The sequence below is a fragment of the Chiloscyllium plagiosum genome, unplaced genomic scaffold (assembly GCF_037043375.1).
Source record: "Chiloscyllium plagiosum isolate Xiang-an unplaced genomic scaffold, Cpla_swu_hap1 HiC_scaffold_51, whole genome shotgun sequence".
Lineage (NCBI taxonomy): Eukaryota > Metazoa > Chordata > Chondrichthyes > Orectolobiformes > Hemiscylliidae > Chiloscyllium > Chiloscyllium plagiosum.
The window spans coordinates 41,296,808-41,312,911 of record NW_028270189.1 but is presented as its reverse complement, the minus strand read 5'-3'; the positions used below and the strand labels follow the sequence as shown (position 1 = coordinate 41,312,911).

Here is a 16,104-nt window from a genome sequence, read left to right as displayed (position 1 = left end):
TATCAGATTAGAGACTAATTTCAGATTTGGTACCATTCAGTGCAACATTTCAGTACGATATTTACATATGTACCTAAAAGAGAAGTTGTTTATAATTACAAGCTCTAGAATGATTATAGAATTAAACCTGGAAATAAAGCTGGTGAACAAGAATGGCAAAGTGAAGTCCCATCAGTATCGCCTTGGGCAGTGTCAAGTAAGAATCTGAGAGCAGAGTTGCCACTTTGGTGTAACCTGCAGTCTGGCCAAATTGCAGCAAACATCTGTTCAATTTTATCTGCAAACTATTGAATGCAAAATCCTCCTTGCACAATAATGAGGCAGCATTTTGGGATGTCATTTTTAAAATATATTATTTTCAAAGTTACTCACAATTAAGAGTGATCACTTGGTGCTGTCTGCATAACATAGTACGAAAAGGAATTAACAGAAAAAAACATTATAACCCAAATTCACAGTCACTAATTTATTGATATTGCATGGGTCCAGCATTGATAAGTAATCGATTTTTAAAAATAAATGCAGATACATTTACTAACTACATTGGAGTACAGTCAAGTTTCTTACTGAACAGTGACAGGATTGGACACTTTCCGCATGGATTTAAGAGAGGGGAATCATACTTAGCAAATCTACTGAAAGAACCTACAGAGTAGAATATTAAAGTACGAAAGTGCAGGATATTTAGAAAAGCTTATCATTAAACATGGTAGACTGGGTTTTGTGAAAGAGAAACTATATTTGACAAATTTGCGATAGTTCATTGAGGAGATAACAGGCAGGGCTGATAAAGGGGATTCCAATGATGTCCTGTATTTGGATTTTAGGTGCTACTTAAAAGTTATTTGCACAATTTAGGAGCTCATGGTATCGGCGTATTTTATTAGCATGGACTGAGGATTAGTTAACCACACTGGCTGTTGCTGAGTCCTCACTTGGAGTACTGTATACAGTGTTAGCTCCCATATTTAATAAAGGGTAAACCAACATCGTAGACCATTCAAAAAAGATTCACTTAGGTGCTTCGAGGACGAAAGGGTTGACCTATGAAGAATAGATAAGCAGGGGTGATCTTATGGAAACAAGATTCTGAGGAGCTTGACAGAGGAGATGTTGACTAGATCTTCTAGCGCCAGTGAAGTCTCAAACCAGGGGACATTACATAAGGGAACATTCATTTTAGAAAAAGTAAAGAATTTTTTCTATCAGTGAATGGCTAGAATTTTCTCACCCAAATAATTGTGCAAGTTAAATGTGGGAGAGGAATGGTTGGGTTACTCTTCGGAGGGTTGTTCTGGCTTGTTGGGCTGAAGGGCCTGTTTCTACACAGTAGGGAATCTATGATTCTATCTCAAATTATTTCAAAAGAGGGCAGATAGATTTTTGAAATATTGAGCAGTTGATGGCTATGCAGATCAAGCATGAAAGAGGTGTTGAGGCCTGGGTTGGCCCAGTCATGATCTGAAAGAATGGGGGAACATGCTGAAGGGGATGAATTGCCTACTCCTGCTCCGATTCCTGGAGGCTCCATTTCATGTTTTTTTTGTTTCCAAAAAAGAGCGTGATACAATGTGCTGAAGATCTCAGATGTTGTGAAAATGGGGTGTTTATGTACTGATTCAGATGGCATTGATTCATGAATCATAGCTATGCAGCCATGAGTAGGAAGGCAATTCCCTCCATGAATAAAGGAAATCTACTGCAGAGCTCACACAAATGGAATCCTTCCCCTCAGTAAACTTTCCCATCACATTACCCAACATATCAGCTAAAACAGGACACATTGCGCATGCTCTAGTCAAAGGCGACACCGGGTGATTGATATCAGCACCGGACCAATGAAAGGACGGCGGGCGGAGCTGAAGAACCTCCAACCAATCAACGTGAATGAAGGGCGGAGCTAAACTAAACCATGTGATCACCCTCGCGCGCGGCGCACAGTTGCTGTAATGAATGCTCGGGAAGTTATGGAGAGAAAGGATACGGTAAGGAAATAAACAGGGAAATGGGAGAAAAACTGTGTTGCTATGAGCGGACAGGTTTTACAAACAAATTGTGCACGTCGGAAAACACAAATTTGAACGTCCCAGTCTCGTATTTGTAGTAAATGGGGAATTGCCTCAGCGCGGCTGCAGGCCTGAGTGAGCGCCGCCATCTTTATTCGGGACGCGTGCGCGACCGCCATCTTTGTAGGGGGCAAAGTGCAGCCAGGCGCATGTGCAGCCTTTCTCGAGTATAGAGTCTTTGGGATCATAGCAACCAATACTGCTCTGATTCACCTCTGGGCTCCCTCATCACCACTTTGTCAATATCCAGCTTCCTCAGTCTCAAACCATGGGTGTATTTTTGGTCTGTTTACTACTGTATTATTACTTTTTTAGACCCTTTGTAAATGAGTTTGTGGGATATAAATGAATTAATGTTATTTCTGCAAGTATAAATTCTGATACAGAACAGGAATGAGAAAATACATATTCAGCAAAAAGAAAGGATATGTTAGCATGAGACGTGAATACAGAACAATGGTGGATATATGGGCAAACAGGAAAGCATCTGTTTCCCCCTTACACGGAGACACAGGAACAAACCCTAATCAAAGAGGTCAAAGTGGCCTCTGGATGGAAATAGATGCTGATAGAAGAAAAGATATGCCTAATCAATAATCTACAATAGACTGACGTCAAACACCCTTATGGGAGTCAGAGATAAGAGTTTGTCACGTACAAGACAGGATAAACAGAAGTTGTGGGATAAGTCGTAAGGAAATGAGTGACGTAAGCGAAGCAGGGAACAGACAATGGAATAAGGAAAACATATGGGAAAAAAAACCAGTATAAATTGCAAGGGTTTTATGGGATATACTGTGCATTTTGTCATTGCCTTACCTGGTAATTAGACAAAGCACCCACCTATAGGTGTATCAATAAAATGACGCTGTTGTTCAGATATTTGTCTGGGACTGAAATTATTAAAGTGAGTGAGCTTTTGTTTCTCACAAGTTTTTCGCTGCGGCCCAGCCCCTGACCATGTGCTGCTCTCTTATCAGATTACTTTTTTCTTGAATATTTTTGACAGTCAAGAATTCTTTTTTCCAACAAGCAAGTGTATTTTCCTTCCAGACTATCAAATTCTGCACCATTTTCATTCCCTGTAATCCGTTTTTGCACTCCCTGAAACATCAACTGTGTTTCTCCTTCCACAGATACCAGTGATTAATGCCAAATCCCTGTTGCTTGTGGAGAGGGTGATGTTTGACTTTCTTGTACAGCTGCAGTTTGTGTGGTGAAGGTGCTCTCACAGTGTGGTTGGGTAAGTGGCATTATAGGTTATTCATGACAGCAACAGTGATGATTTGAAAATAATGTCAAATCAACAACAGTTTGTATTTTTATTATCATACTTATAATTTCACAAAAATACTATTGAGAACATTAAACATATGGCCAGAGATGGAGATATTAGTTGAAACTTTATTGCTGGAACAGCACAGCAGGTCAGGCAGCATCCAGGGAACAGGAGATTCGACGTTTCGGGCACAGGCCCTTCTTCAGGAATGAGCAGAGAGTGTTCAGCAGGAGAAGATAAAAGGTAGGGAGGAGGGACTTGGAGGAGGGGAGTTGGAAATGTGATAGGTGGAAAGAGGTCAAGGTGAGGGTGATAGGTCGGAGTAGGGTGGAGGCGGAGAGGTCAAGAAGAAGACTGCAGGTCAGGAAGGCGGTGCCGGGCTGGAAGGATCCGGCTGAGACAAGGTGGGGGGAGGGGGGATGAAGAAACTGGTGAAGTCCAAGTTCATCCCCTGCGGTTGGAGGGTTCCCAGTCGGAAGATAAGACGCTCCTCCTCCGACCGTCGGGTTGTTGTGGTTTGGCGGTGGATGAGTCCAATGACCTGCATATCCTCGGTGGAGTGGGAGGGGGAGTTGAAATGCTGTGCCACAGGTTGGTTGGGTTGGTTCGTCCGGGTGGCCCAGAGGTGCTCCCTGAATCGCTCCGCAAGTAGGCGGCCTGTCTCCCCAATATAGAGGAGGCCACACCGGCTGCAGCGGATGCAGTAGATGATGTGGGTGGAGGTGCAGGTGAATCTGTGGCGGATATGGAAGTTTCCCTTGGGGCCTTGGAGAGAAGTGAGGGGGGAGGTGTGGGCGCAAGTGTTGCACCTCCTGCGGTTGCAAGGGAAGGTGCCGGGAGTGGTGGTTGGGTCGGTGGGGGGTGTGGATCTGACAAGGGAGTCGCGGAGGGAGTGGTCTCTACGGAAAGCTGATAGGGGAGGGGAGGGAAATATATCCTTGGTGCTGGGGTCTGTTTGGAGGTGGCGGAAGTGACGGCGGATGATGCGCTGTACATGGAGATTGGTGGGGTGGTAGGTGAGGACCAGTGGGGTTCTGTCCTGGTGGCGGTTGGAGGGGCGGGGCTCAAGGGCGGAGGAGCGGGAAGTGGAGGAGATGCGGTGGAGGGCACCGTCGACCACGTCGGGGGGGAAATTGCGGTCCTTGAAGAAGGAGGCCATCTGTGTTGTACGTATTTTGAACTGGTCCTCCTGGGAGCAGATGCGGTATTTTGAACTGGTCCTCCTGGGAGCAGATGCGGAACCAGAACCCCACTGGTCCTCACCTACCACCCCACCAATCTCCATGTACAGCGCATCATCCGCCGTCACTTCCGCCACCTCCAAACAGACCCCAGCACCAAGGATATATTTCCCTCCCCTCCCCTATCAGCTTTCCGTAGAGACCACTCCCTCCGCGACTCCCTTGTCAGATCCACACCCCCCACCGACCCAACCACCACTCCCGGCACCTTCCCTTGCAACCGCAGGAGGTGCAACACTTGCGCCCACACCTCCCCCCTCACTTCTCTCCAAGGCCCCAAGGGAAACTTCCATATCCGCCACAGATTCACCTGCACCTCCACCCACATCATCTACTGCATCCGCTGCAGCCGGTGTGGCCTCCTCTATATTGGGGAGACAGGCCGCCTACTTGCGGAGCGATTCAGGGAGCACCTCTGGGCCACCCGGACGAACCAACCCAACCAACCTGTGGCACAGCATTTCAACTCCCCCTCCCACTCCACCGAGGATATGCAGGTCATTGGACTCATCCACCGCCAAACCACAACAACCCGACGGTCGGAGGAGGAGCGTCTTATCTTCCGACTGGGAACCCTCCAACCGCAGGGGATGAACTTGGACTTCACCAGTTTCTTCATCCCCCCTCCCCCCACCTTGTCTCAGCCGGATCCTTCCAGCCCGGCACCGCCTTCCTGACCTGCAGTCTTCTTCTTGACCTCTCCGCCTCCACCCTACTCCGACCTATCACCCTCACCTTGACCTCTTTCCACCTATCACATTTCCAACTCCCCTCCTCCAAGTCCCTCCTCCCTACCTTTTATCTTCTCCTGCTGAACACTCTCTGCTCATTCCTGAAGAAGGGCCTGTGCCCGAAACGTCGAATCTCCTGTTCCCTGGATGCTGCCTGACCTGCTGTGCTGTTCCAGCAATAAAGTTTCAACTTTGATCTCCAGCATCTGCAGACTCACTTTCTCCCCGATGGAGATATTAGGTCAGGTGACCAAAAGCATTGCCAAAAAGCAGGTTTTGAGGGATGTCTTAAAGGTGGAATGCAGACCTGTGAGGTTTTGGCTACGAATTTAAGACCATGCTGCTTCAGCAACTGCAGAAACAGCCACACAGGTGAAGTAATGAATTAACAAATGGTTGGGAGTCTCGAAGAAAAAGGGTTGTTGAGGTCTCACAGTCTGTGGGGTGCAGGGAGCTGGGGATTATCACAGCCAGGAATTAAATCGAGTGTGAGACTTTTAAATTGAGGGATATTGGCCAGGTGCTGGCAAGTGAGACTAGATTGGGTTCAGATATCTGGTCGGCATGGATGGGTTGGACCGAAGGGTCTGTTTCCTTGCTGTACATCTCTATGGCTGTATGCAGTTCATTTTAGTTAGGAGCCTTTTGATGAATCAACAAGCAGAGATTTAGACTTTTTTGAGATTACAGGGAGGTTGAATGTGGGAAGCTGGCCCTGAGTGTGTTTGGAAAATGAAAGTATGAGCTGAGACAAGGGTGGAATCAGCTAGAAATAGTGGTCTTGGCGTGAGACTGAGTTATCACACTCTCCTCACCTCTGGGATTCAGCTGCTTGCCAGATTGTGAATCAGGGCGGTAATACCATCGGGAGCTGAGTGGCCCTGGTGGAGCCTAAAGTGAGTGTCGCTCAGCGGCTGTTGCTGAGCAGCTGCTGCTTGGTAGCCCTGTTGATGACACCTTCCATCACTTTACTGCTGATCGAGTGTGGACTGATAGAGGGAAATTGCCTGGGTTGGATTGCCCTGTGTTGTAGTGTTGAACATCCCTGGGCAATGTTCCACATTCTCGGTAGATGCCAGTGCTGGAGCGGAACGTGGCTTGGTGGGTGGCAAGTTCTGGAGCACAAGCCATCAGTATTATTGCCAGAATATTGGCAGGGCCCGTAGCCTTTGCACTACTTAACCATTTCTTGATGGTATTCAAACTGAATCAAACTGGCTTAAAACTCACATCTGTGATGTTAGAAACCACAGGAGAAGGCTGAGATGGATCATCCCACTTTGCACTTCTGGCTGCAGATTGCTGCAAATGCTGTCATCTTATCTGGTGCATGGATGTGTGAGGCCCCTCCATCAGTAAGGGTGGGGATTTCTGTGATGCTTCCTCCAATGAGTTGTTTAATTGTCCACCACCGTTCACAACTGGTTGTGGCAGAACTGCAGAGCTCCGATCTGTTCCATTGGATGTTGGATCACTTACCTGTGTTGCTTGCTGCTGATGCTGTTTGATACAGGTAGTTCTGTTTGATAGCTTCACCAGGTTGGCACTTCATTTTTAAGTCTGCCTGGTGCTGCTCATGGCATGCCCTCCTTTCCTGTCCATTGTGATGGGTGAGAGCAGGATTTACAAACCCATGAGATTTCAGATTGTGCTGGAGTACAGTTCTGCTGCTGTTGATGTCCCACAGTGCCTCAGAGATACCCAGTTTGAGATCCTACATCTCTTCGAAGTCTGTCCCATTTTGAACTGTGATAATGTCACTCAACACGATGGAGGTTTTTCTCAACTTTAAGGCAAGACTTTGTCTCCGAAGGGAATGTGTGATGGTCGCTCGTACGGATACTGTCATGGACAGATGTGTCTCCGCTGTTCAATTCATAACAATGAGATCAAGTATGTTTTACACTCTTGTTGGTTCCCTCGCCACCTGCTGCAGACTCAGTTGAGCAGCTATATCCTTTCGGACCTGACCATCTCAGTCAGTAAATCTGTTGCAGAACTAGTCTCGATTGTGGACATTGAAATCCTGTACCCAGAGTACGTTTGACACCATTTTACTTCCTCAGTGCTTCCTCCAAATGTTGTTCATCATGAAGGAGAACTGATCCATCAGCTGTGGGAGCACTGTACGTGGTAATCAGCAGGAGCCATGAGACTTTCTGGTCTCCGGAGCCAATGCTGTGTACTCCTAGGGCAAATCCTCCCTGTCTGTACGCCACTGTGCCACCATCTCTGCCTGGTCTGTCCTGCCAGTGGGACAGGACATATTCAGAGATTTCAGGAGAAAGTGAAGACTGCAGATGCTGGAGATCAGAGTCAAGTGTCTGGTGCTGGAAAAGCACAGCAGGTCAGGCTGATAAAGGGCTTAGGCTCGAAACGTTGATTCTCCTTCTCCTCGGATGCTGCCTGACTGTTGTGCTTTTCCAGCACCACACTCTCGATATCTAGGGATGGTGATGGTGGTGTCTGGTCATTGTTTGTAAGGGATGATTCTTTGAGTATGAGTATGTCAGGCTCTTCCTTGATTGGTCTGTGAGACAGCTCTCCACATTTTGGCACCAAAAACCATATGTTTGTGAGGAGGACGTTGCACCATTGAGATGGCTGATTCTGTGGTTGTAATTTCTGGTGCCTTGTTAGTTGCGAACTGGTCCATCCAGTTTCATTCCTTTGTTGAGACTTTGGAGTGATTAGTACAGTGAGTAGCTGGCTGGGCCGCTGTCAGGTTGTCAGGATTTATTTCGCCATTGACAATGGTTTCATAGAGATCAGGAGATTCCTAATACGTTGTTTTTTTTCTTGAATTCAGATTCACCCATCTGCCAAGACGGGATTCGAACCAGGACTTCAGTCGTTTTTTTTTAATATTCTGGATAAAAGCTAAATACATCAGGTTTGTTCACTCATTTTAAATATCACTAACCCTGGTTTTGTTTCTTTGTAAAACACTGTCCATCATCCTGTCTCCTCCATCCTCCCCTCTAACAACGAGTGAGGAGCACATGGAGTTTCTCTGACACGAAGACTGAGATAATCTGATCTGCTGCTTCTCTCCCTCCCACTAGCCCACTGAGAAAAACTGCATCACGTGGTGTTCCTGGTTTTTGTCCTAAACCTACATCTTTCTCCAGTCTCTTGTAAAGCCTTATCAGAGTTCACCTTGACCCTTTACCCTAATCTCACTAAACTCACTTTCCAACTCTCTCTCCTCCGCTGCCGCCTCATCACTCCCCCTTGCCAATTCATAGATATTGTTCCTTGTTCTGTCTGTTGGTCTTTTCTGGTTATGTCCTTCTCTCCCATTCTGTGAAAAACTAATATTTGACCTCACCGTTGTTGGAAAATCCTGCTCCATCTCCACTCTCCCTTTCCTTTCTGAATTCCTTGCATTTGATGTCCCTCTACGATCTATCCTTGGTCTCTCCTGTATCTCACGTACATAGTGCCAGGAGGTGATATCATCCAAAAACACTGTTAGGTTTGACATGTACACTGACGATGCCTAGCTCTCCCTCCCCATCATCCCTCTCCATTACTCCCCTGTTATTCAGTTATCAAACTGCTTATCACATTCCCACTACTCGATTAGCTGCAATTTCCTCCAATGAAACATTGTCACGGTTTAACCCATTGCCTTACCTTTACCTTTTTGCTGAGCCCCTCCCTCCCACTGGGAACTCTCTGAGGCAGAACGACACTCTTCACAATATTGCTGTTATATCTGACCCCAAGGTGACATCTACACAATCACAACAGCAGGAATTCCAATCTCAAACATTTCTTTTTTCCACCTCACCCCAGCTCCATTGCTACTGAAACCCCTTACCCGCGTCTGTGTCGCCTTAAACTTGAATCCAAAACAGAACCCTTGATTCCGTGACTCAGAATCTGGTTTCAGACTCCCCTCTCAATATTAACCCTCAGACACAGCCTCTCTCTATTTATCCTGTCAAACCCCTTAAGAATCCCATCTGTCTCAATGAGACCACCTCTCTTTCTCCAAAATCCAGTGAGTAGAGTCCCAAACTTTTCAGTCTTTATTTAAAAGATAATCCCTCCAAACCAGGGATCATCTCATTGAATCTTCCCTGAAATTTCTCCAATAAAGTGACACATTTCCTTATCTAAAGGGACGAAAACTGCTCTCATTACTGCAGATATGGTGGTCTCACCAGCACTTCCACACGTTACTCTCAGGTATATACTCCAAACTCTATTACTGAGAACCTTTGAAACAAAACATTCGATTCCCCTTCCTGATTCCCTGTTGTAACTGTGTGGTAGCTTTCTGTGTTTCCTGAACAATTACCCCTGGTCCCTTTGTTGTGCAGCTTTCTATAGTTTCCACCATTTAAATAATACTTTGTTCTTTTATTATCTCCTCCAAAATGAGCAACTTCCCGTTTTCCCAAGTTACATCCCATCTGGCAACTTGTTGCCCCCTTCTCCTGAGCATCTCTCTCTTTTCATAATCCTCTTAGACCTTTACAGTTATGCCTTTTCTAGGAGATATCCCACCCCCCCCCCCCACCCCCCTTCCCATTCTTCCAAACATTTACTGGGAGCACTGGGCAGTGGGAAGCAGGCAGAGTTGCTATCTTTTTAGGGATACGCTTTGGAGTTATTGAAAGGATCTTCATCCCCATTGGTCAGGATGGAGACAACTTGCCCATCGTTAGCCTTTCACACCCATGTCTTATTGATGAGGCAGAGCGGCAGCACGGAATGAAAGAAAAGAAAATAATTCTTGTTCCCCATATCTCACTGACGCTTGGATCATTTTCTCCAATGTGTCAAAGAACTGCTGTGTTCAGTCACATGAGATCTCAAGTTGCAATTTTTTAGAAACCCACAGATTTCCCCTGAGTTGACTGCTGTTGTCCTCAAGGGTAATATGTACAGTAATCCTGGGCCACAAGGAGGGGATGGTGTGAGTTTCTAACTTGAACTGATAGTGATGGATTTTATAAACTTGTATTACAGGATATTACAGGTGGACATTCAGATGGTAATCTCAGTAAATGTTCTGCCAAACTCTGATTGAATTACTCAGTATATCAGGACCTGGATATTCGCGTTGTGTGTGTGAGTATTGTGTTCAAGATCAGTCCCATTTGCTGCTTAAAAATTCTCCTTTGAATCATCGCATTCTCGCAAAAGGTCTCCCCAAACCTTCAATGTGTCATGTAATCCTTTTATGATGACCTGATGAGTGTAAGGTTTATTATTCGAATGTTTAATTTTTGTATAAGGATGTCTCAGAGAGGGAGCAGAATATTCTTAAAGGGGAGAATAACCATTTTGAGGGGAGGCTGTTGTTTATTGGTATCAATGACATAGGAATAGAAGAGTTCACATTATTGGATCATTGGAATCTCTTGTGGGGTAGAATTGACCTCCATCAGAAGGATGGATTGTACTGGTACTGGAAGGGAACAGTTGTTAGTGCTATTCAGGAGGCATTAAACCAGTGAAGGAATGTGGGTAAACCCAGAGAGAGAGTGAGGGAAGAGCTAAGTCTGACGCTGGTACAGTTCAGACGTCAAACAGTCAAGGCAGACAAGGGCAAAGCACAGAATGAGCAGTTACACTGCATTTATTTCAATGCAGGAGGCCCGATAGTTCGGGCAGAGGAGCTCAGGGTATGGTTTTGAACATCGCACTGGGATATTATAGCAATTACAGAGGCATGACTCAGGGATGGATAAGACTAGCAGCTTAATGTTCCAGTGTATAGATGCTATAGCAAAGATAGAAAGGGGGCAACAGAGCAAGGGGAGAGGTATTTTTGATTAGGGATAACATTACAGCTGGGCTTCAAGAGGATATTCCTGGGAGTACATCCAGGCAGGTTATCCAGGTAGAACTGAGAAATAAGAAAGGGATGATCTCCTTATTGGGATGGTACTATTGACCCCCCCTTCCCCAATAGTCAGCAGGGAGTTGAGAAGCAAATTTACTAAGAGATCACTTCTCTGTAAGAATAGTATGGTTATGTACAAGACTTGACCTTCTTTGTTATTCATTCACAGGATGAGGGTGTCACTGGCTGGGCGCAAAGGGCAGTAAAGAGTCAACCACATTGCTGTGGGTCTGGAGTCACATGTAGGCCAGACCAGGTAAGGATGGCAGATTCCTTCTCTGAAGGATATTAGCGAATCTGATGAGATTTTTTTTCGCAATAATCAATAATGGATTCATGGTCTTTAATAGATTCTTACTTCCAAATTTTTATTGAATTCATATTCCACTCTCTGCCGTGATGGGATCCAAACCCTAGGCCCCAGAATGTTATCTGGGTGTCTGGATTATCCATCTAGTGATAATCTCACGAGGCCATTTGGCAGGGTGAGTGACTGAGGTATCCGTGGGGCAGCACATCAGCACCAAAGATCCCATGGTCTCTGCGGAAGATAGAAAGGGCTGGGGAGGGAGATAAATCCCTGGTAGTGGGGTCTGACTGTAGGTAGCGGACATAGCAGAAGTTAATGGAGATTAGTGGGTGGCAGATGAGGACTGGGGGGTTATATTCTTATTGTGGTTGGAGGGGTGGGGGGAAGGCGGAGGTACAGGAAGTGGAGGATATGCGTTGGAGCGCATTATTGATCACGTGGAAGGGAAATGTGGTCCTTGAAAGAGGAAACCTTTCTGGGATGTCCTGGAGTGGACTTGCTTCTCCTGGGAGCAGATATGTCAGAGGAGGAGGAATTGGGAGCACAGGATAACGTTTTAACAGGAATATACTCGAGGGTAATCAGGAGAGCAAAAAAGGAACTTGAAATATCTCTAGGAAATAGTTTAAGGAGAATCCAAAGAGATTCTACAAATACATTGAGGATAAAATAATAACCGGACAGAGAATAGGACCCCTTAAAGATCAACAAGGCCATCTATGGAACAACAGGAAGTGGGAGAAATACTATGCTATTCTATTCTAGAGAACTTGGAGAAATAAATAGTGATCACTGGAAAAGTGTCTATATTACAGAGGAGGAAGTACTGGATGTCTTAAACAGTAGCAAGGTGGATAAATCCCTGGGACCTGATCAGGTGTATCCCAGAAATTTGTGGAAAGCTAGGAAGGTGATGGCAGTGCCCCTCCCTGAAGTATTTATATCACTGTTTGTGACAGGTAAGATGCTGGAAGATGGGTGCCATTATTTAAAAAAGGTGGTAAGGAAAGGCCAGGGAACAAGAGAACAGTCAGCCTAACGTCAGTGGTAGGGAAGTTGTTGGAAGGGATTCTGAGGGACAGGATTTACATGTTTTTGGAAAGACAAGGATTGATTAGGGATAGTTAACGTGGCTTTGTGTGTGGGAAATTCTATCTTTCTAACTTGACTGAGTTCTTTTGAAGATGTGACAAAGATGATTGATGAAGGCAGACTGTGGACGTTGTCTGTATGGACACTGAACGATGTTCCACAAAGCAGACTGGTTAGCAAGGTTAGATAACATGAAATGTTGGGAGAACTAGCCATTTGGATACAAAACTGGCTTGAAGGTAGGAGGCAGAGGGTGGTTTGCGGACTGGAGGCCTGTGAGCAGCGTTGTCCTGCAGGAATGGATATCCTTAAATAAATGACTTGGATGTGAATATATGAGGTATGGTCAGTGGGTTTACATAAGCCACCAAAATTGGAGGTGTCGTGGACAATGAAGAAGGTTAGTTCAGAATGCAACAGTATCTTGACTAGATGGGCCATTGGAGCGAGGAATGGCAGACTGGGTTCAATTTTGACAAATGTAAGCTGTTGGATTTTGGAAAGGCAAATCAGAGCAGGACTTATACACTTAATGGTAAAGTCCTTGGGAACGTTGCTGAACACAGAGACCATGAAGTGCAGGTTCATTGTTCCTTGAAAGGAGAGTCGCAGGTAGGCAGACTAGTGAAGGGGGGGTTTGGTATGCTTATATTTATCGGTCAACGCATCGAGTACAGAAGCTGGGACGTCAAATTGTGGTTGGACAGGACATTGATTCAGCCATTTCAGAAATTCTGTTTTAAGTTCGAAATTCCCTGTTCTGGAAAGGATGTTGTGAATCTTGATAGAGTTCAGACAAGATTTACAAAGACTTTGCTAGGGTTGGAGGATTTGGGCTACAGGGAGAGGCTGAATGGGCCAGAGTTAATTTCACTGGAGAGTCAAAGACTGGGAGGTGACTTCATGGAGATTTATAAAATCATGAAGGGCATGGATAAGGTGAACAGCCAGGGTCCTTTCCCCCCAGTTAGGTGGGATCAAAATAAGATCACATGGGCTTAGGTTGAGAGGGCAAAGATTAAAAACGGATCTAAGGGGCAAAGTTTTCAAGTTGTGTGTGGTGTATGTGTGGAATGAGCTGGAAATAGTGGAAGCTAATACAATTACAACATTTGAAAGGCATCCGATTGGGTACATGAAGATGAAGAGTTTCCAATGATACGGACCAATAGCTGGCAAATGGGGCTCCATTTGTTGAGGATTCCTATTTGGCATGGACAAATTGGACCAAAGGTCTGTTTCTGTGCTGTACATCTCTAATAAATTAAAATAAGATGTGTTCCTCTTTTGTGGAGAGCTAGCAGAAGCACAGATAATTGTCCTTGGAGCTGAGAAGGTTAAGCAGTGATTTTGACCAGGTGTAAATTTGTTTCTAGGATATCTAATCTGCAGAGAGAGTGGAAATGTTAACAATGTCACAATTTTAGTAACTATTTTCAGGTAATTGGCAAATAATGTGAACATTATTTTATTCAGTAAGTTCTGAGTATCTGGAACAGTCTGAATAGCAGCTGGACACAGACTCAGCAGTTATTCATAAAGAGATTTGGAATTTTACTTTTTAAGGGAAGATTTGGGGGGCTATGGGCAAATGGGAAGGGAATTTGGACAGATTTGCAGCATCTCCATAGGGAGAGAGTATAGCCCCAACCCCTGTGCTCAAATCTTTCTCATTTCTTCTCAAAATGAATGCACCCGAGATTTGAATCCCCCTCTCCCTCGTCCATTCACCGTATCTACACTCTTTCTGATTTTATAAACCTCTAATAAGGTCACCCCTCAACATCCTGCACTCCAGTGAAAAAATTCCCAGCCTATCCAGCCTCTCCTTAGAACACAATCCCTCCATTCATGGCAACATGCAGATAAATCTCTCCTGAACCTGCTCCAATTTAATAATATCCTTCCTATAACAGCACAACCAGAACTGGACAGAGTATTCCAGAAGAGGCCTCCCCAACATCCTGTACATCCTCAACATAACGTCCCAACTCCTGTACTCAAAGGTCTGAACAATGACGGTAAGTGTGCTAAGCACCTTAACCACCCTGTCTACATGTGACACAAACTCGGTTTCTTTGTTCCCATATCACTACTCAAGGCCCTATTTTTATTGAGTGTAAGTCCTACCCTCGTTTGTATTGTCAGGATATTATATTTTGCATTTATTCCAATCCAAAAAAAATTTGAGTATAAAGGCAGTAGGAGTATAATTAAGAGGAAAATCAGGGGGCAAAAAAGGGACATGAGATAGTTTTGGCGAATAGGGTTAAGGATAATCCAAAGGGCTTTTGTAAATACATGAGGAGCAAAAGGCTAACTAGGGAGAAAATAGAGACCCTCAAAGATCAGCAAGGCAGCCATTGTGTGGAGCTGCAGGCGATGGGCAAGATAGGAAACAAGTATTTTGCATTAGTGTTTACTGTGAAGTACATGGGAGATATAGAATGTGGGGAAATAAATGGTGACATCTTGGAAAATGTCCATATTACAGAGGAGGAGGAGGTGCTCATTGAGTGGCTAAGGAGCTGGTGCAGGGGAAAAGGATTCACGTTTTTTGGATCGTTGTGATCTCCTCTGGAGTAGAGTTGACCTGCGTAAGAAGGATGGATTGTACCTGAATTGGAAGGTGTCTAATGTCTAGGCAGGGAGACTTGCTGGTGATACTCGGGAGGCATTAAACCAGTGAGGGAGTGGGTGTAAACCCAAGAAGATAGTGAGGAAAGAGATATATCTGAGGCTGGTACAGTTCAGAAGTCAAATAGTCAAGGCAGGCAAGGGTAAGGCACAGAATGAAGTCGGACTGAGCAGTTGCACTGCATTTGCTTCAATGCAAGAGACCTGACCGGGAAGGCAGAGGAGCTCAGGGTATGGTTTTGAACATGGCACTGGGATATTGTAGCAATTACAGAGGCATCACTCAGGGATGGATAGGACTGGCAGCTTAATGTTCCAGGGTATAGATGCTATAGGAAGAATAGAAAGGGGGACAAGAGAGGAGGGGAGTGGCATTTTTGATTCGGGATAGCATTATGTTTTTGCTCAGGGAAGATATTCCTGGGAGTACGCCCAGTGAAGTTATTTAGGTGGAACTGGGAAATAAGAAAGGGATAATTATTGGGGTTTTCTGCATGGTTTCGTCCGGGTGCTCTGGTTTCCTCCCACAGTCCACAGATGTGCAGGTTGGGTGGATTGTCTAAGCTGAATTGCCCATAATGTTCAGGGATGTGTAGGTTGGCTGGCCCTGAGAAGTGCAATGTTATAGGAGGAGGTTAGGAGGCTTTCCAGGTCAGTATTAGTATGATGGGCTGAATGACCTGCTTCCACACTGTTGGGAGTCTCTGATAATTCTACTCGTTTTAAAATAGTTACAGAAAATAATATACCAGATCTAAGAGTTAAGGTTCTGAATTGGACAAAGGCCGATTTTGATGGCACAAGGCAAGAACTTTCATCTGGCCCCTCAAGCCTGCTCTACCATTCAATAAGATCAGGGCTGATCTTCTCATGGCCTCTGCTCCA

General features: G+C 45.2%; 1 long non-coding RNA gene across 1 annotated transcript; it reads left to right on the top strand.

The window, feature by feature from the left end:
* Positions 1–1,927: 1,927 nt before the first annotated feature.
* On the top strand, positions 1,928–10,403 carry LOC148135228 (uncharacterized). Its single transcript, XR_015755551.1, has 3 exons — positions 1,928–1,985; positions 3,203–3,309; positions 10,301–10,403. It is a non-coding gene; the product is annotated as an uncharacterized LOC148135228 (long non-coding RNA).
* The last annotated feature ends 5,701 nt before the right edge of the window (positions 10,404–16,104 follow it).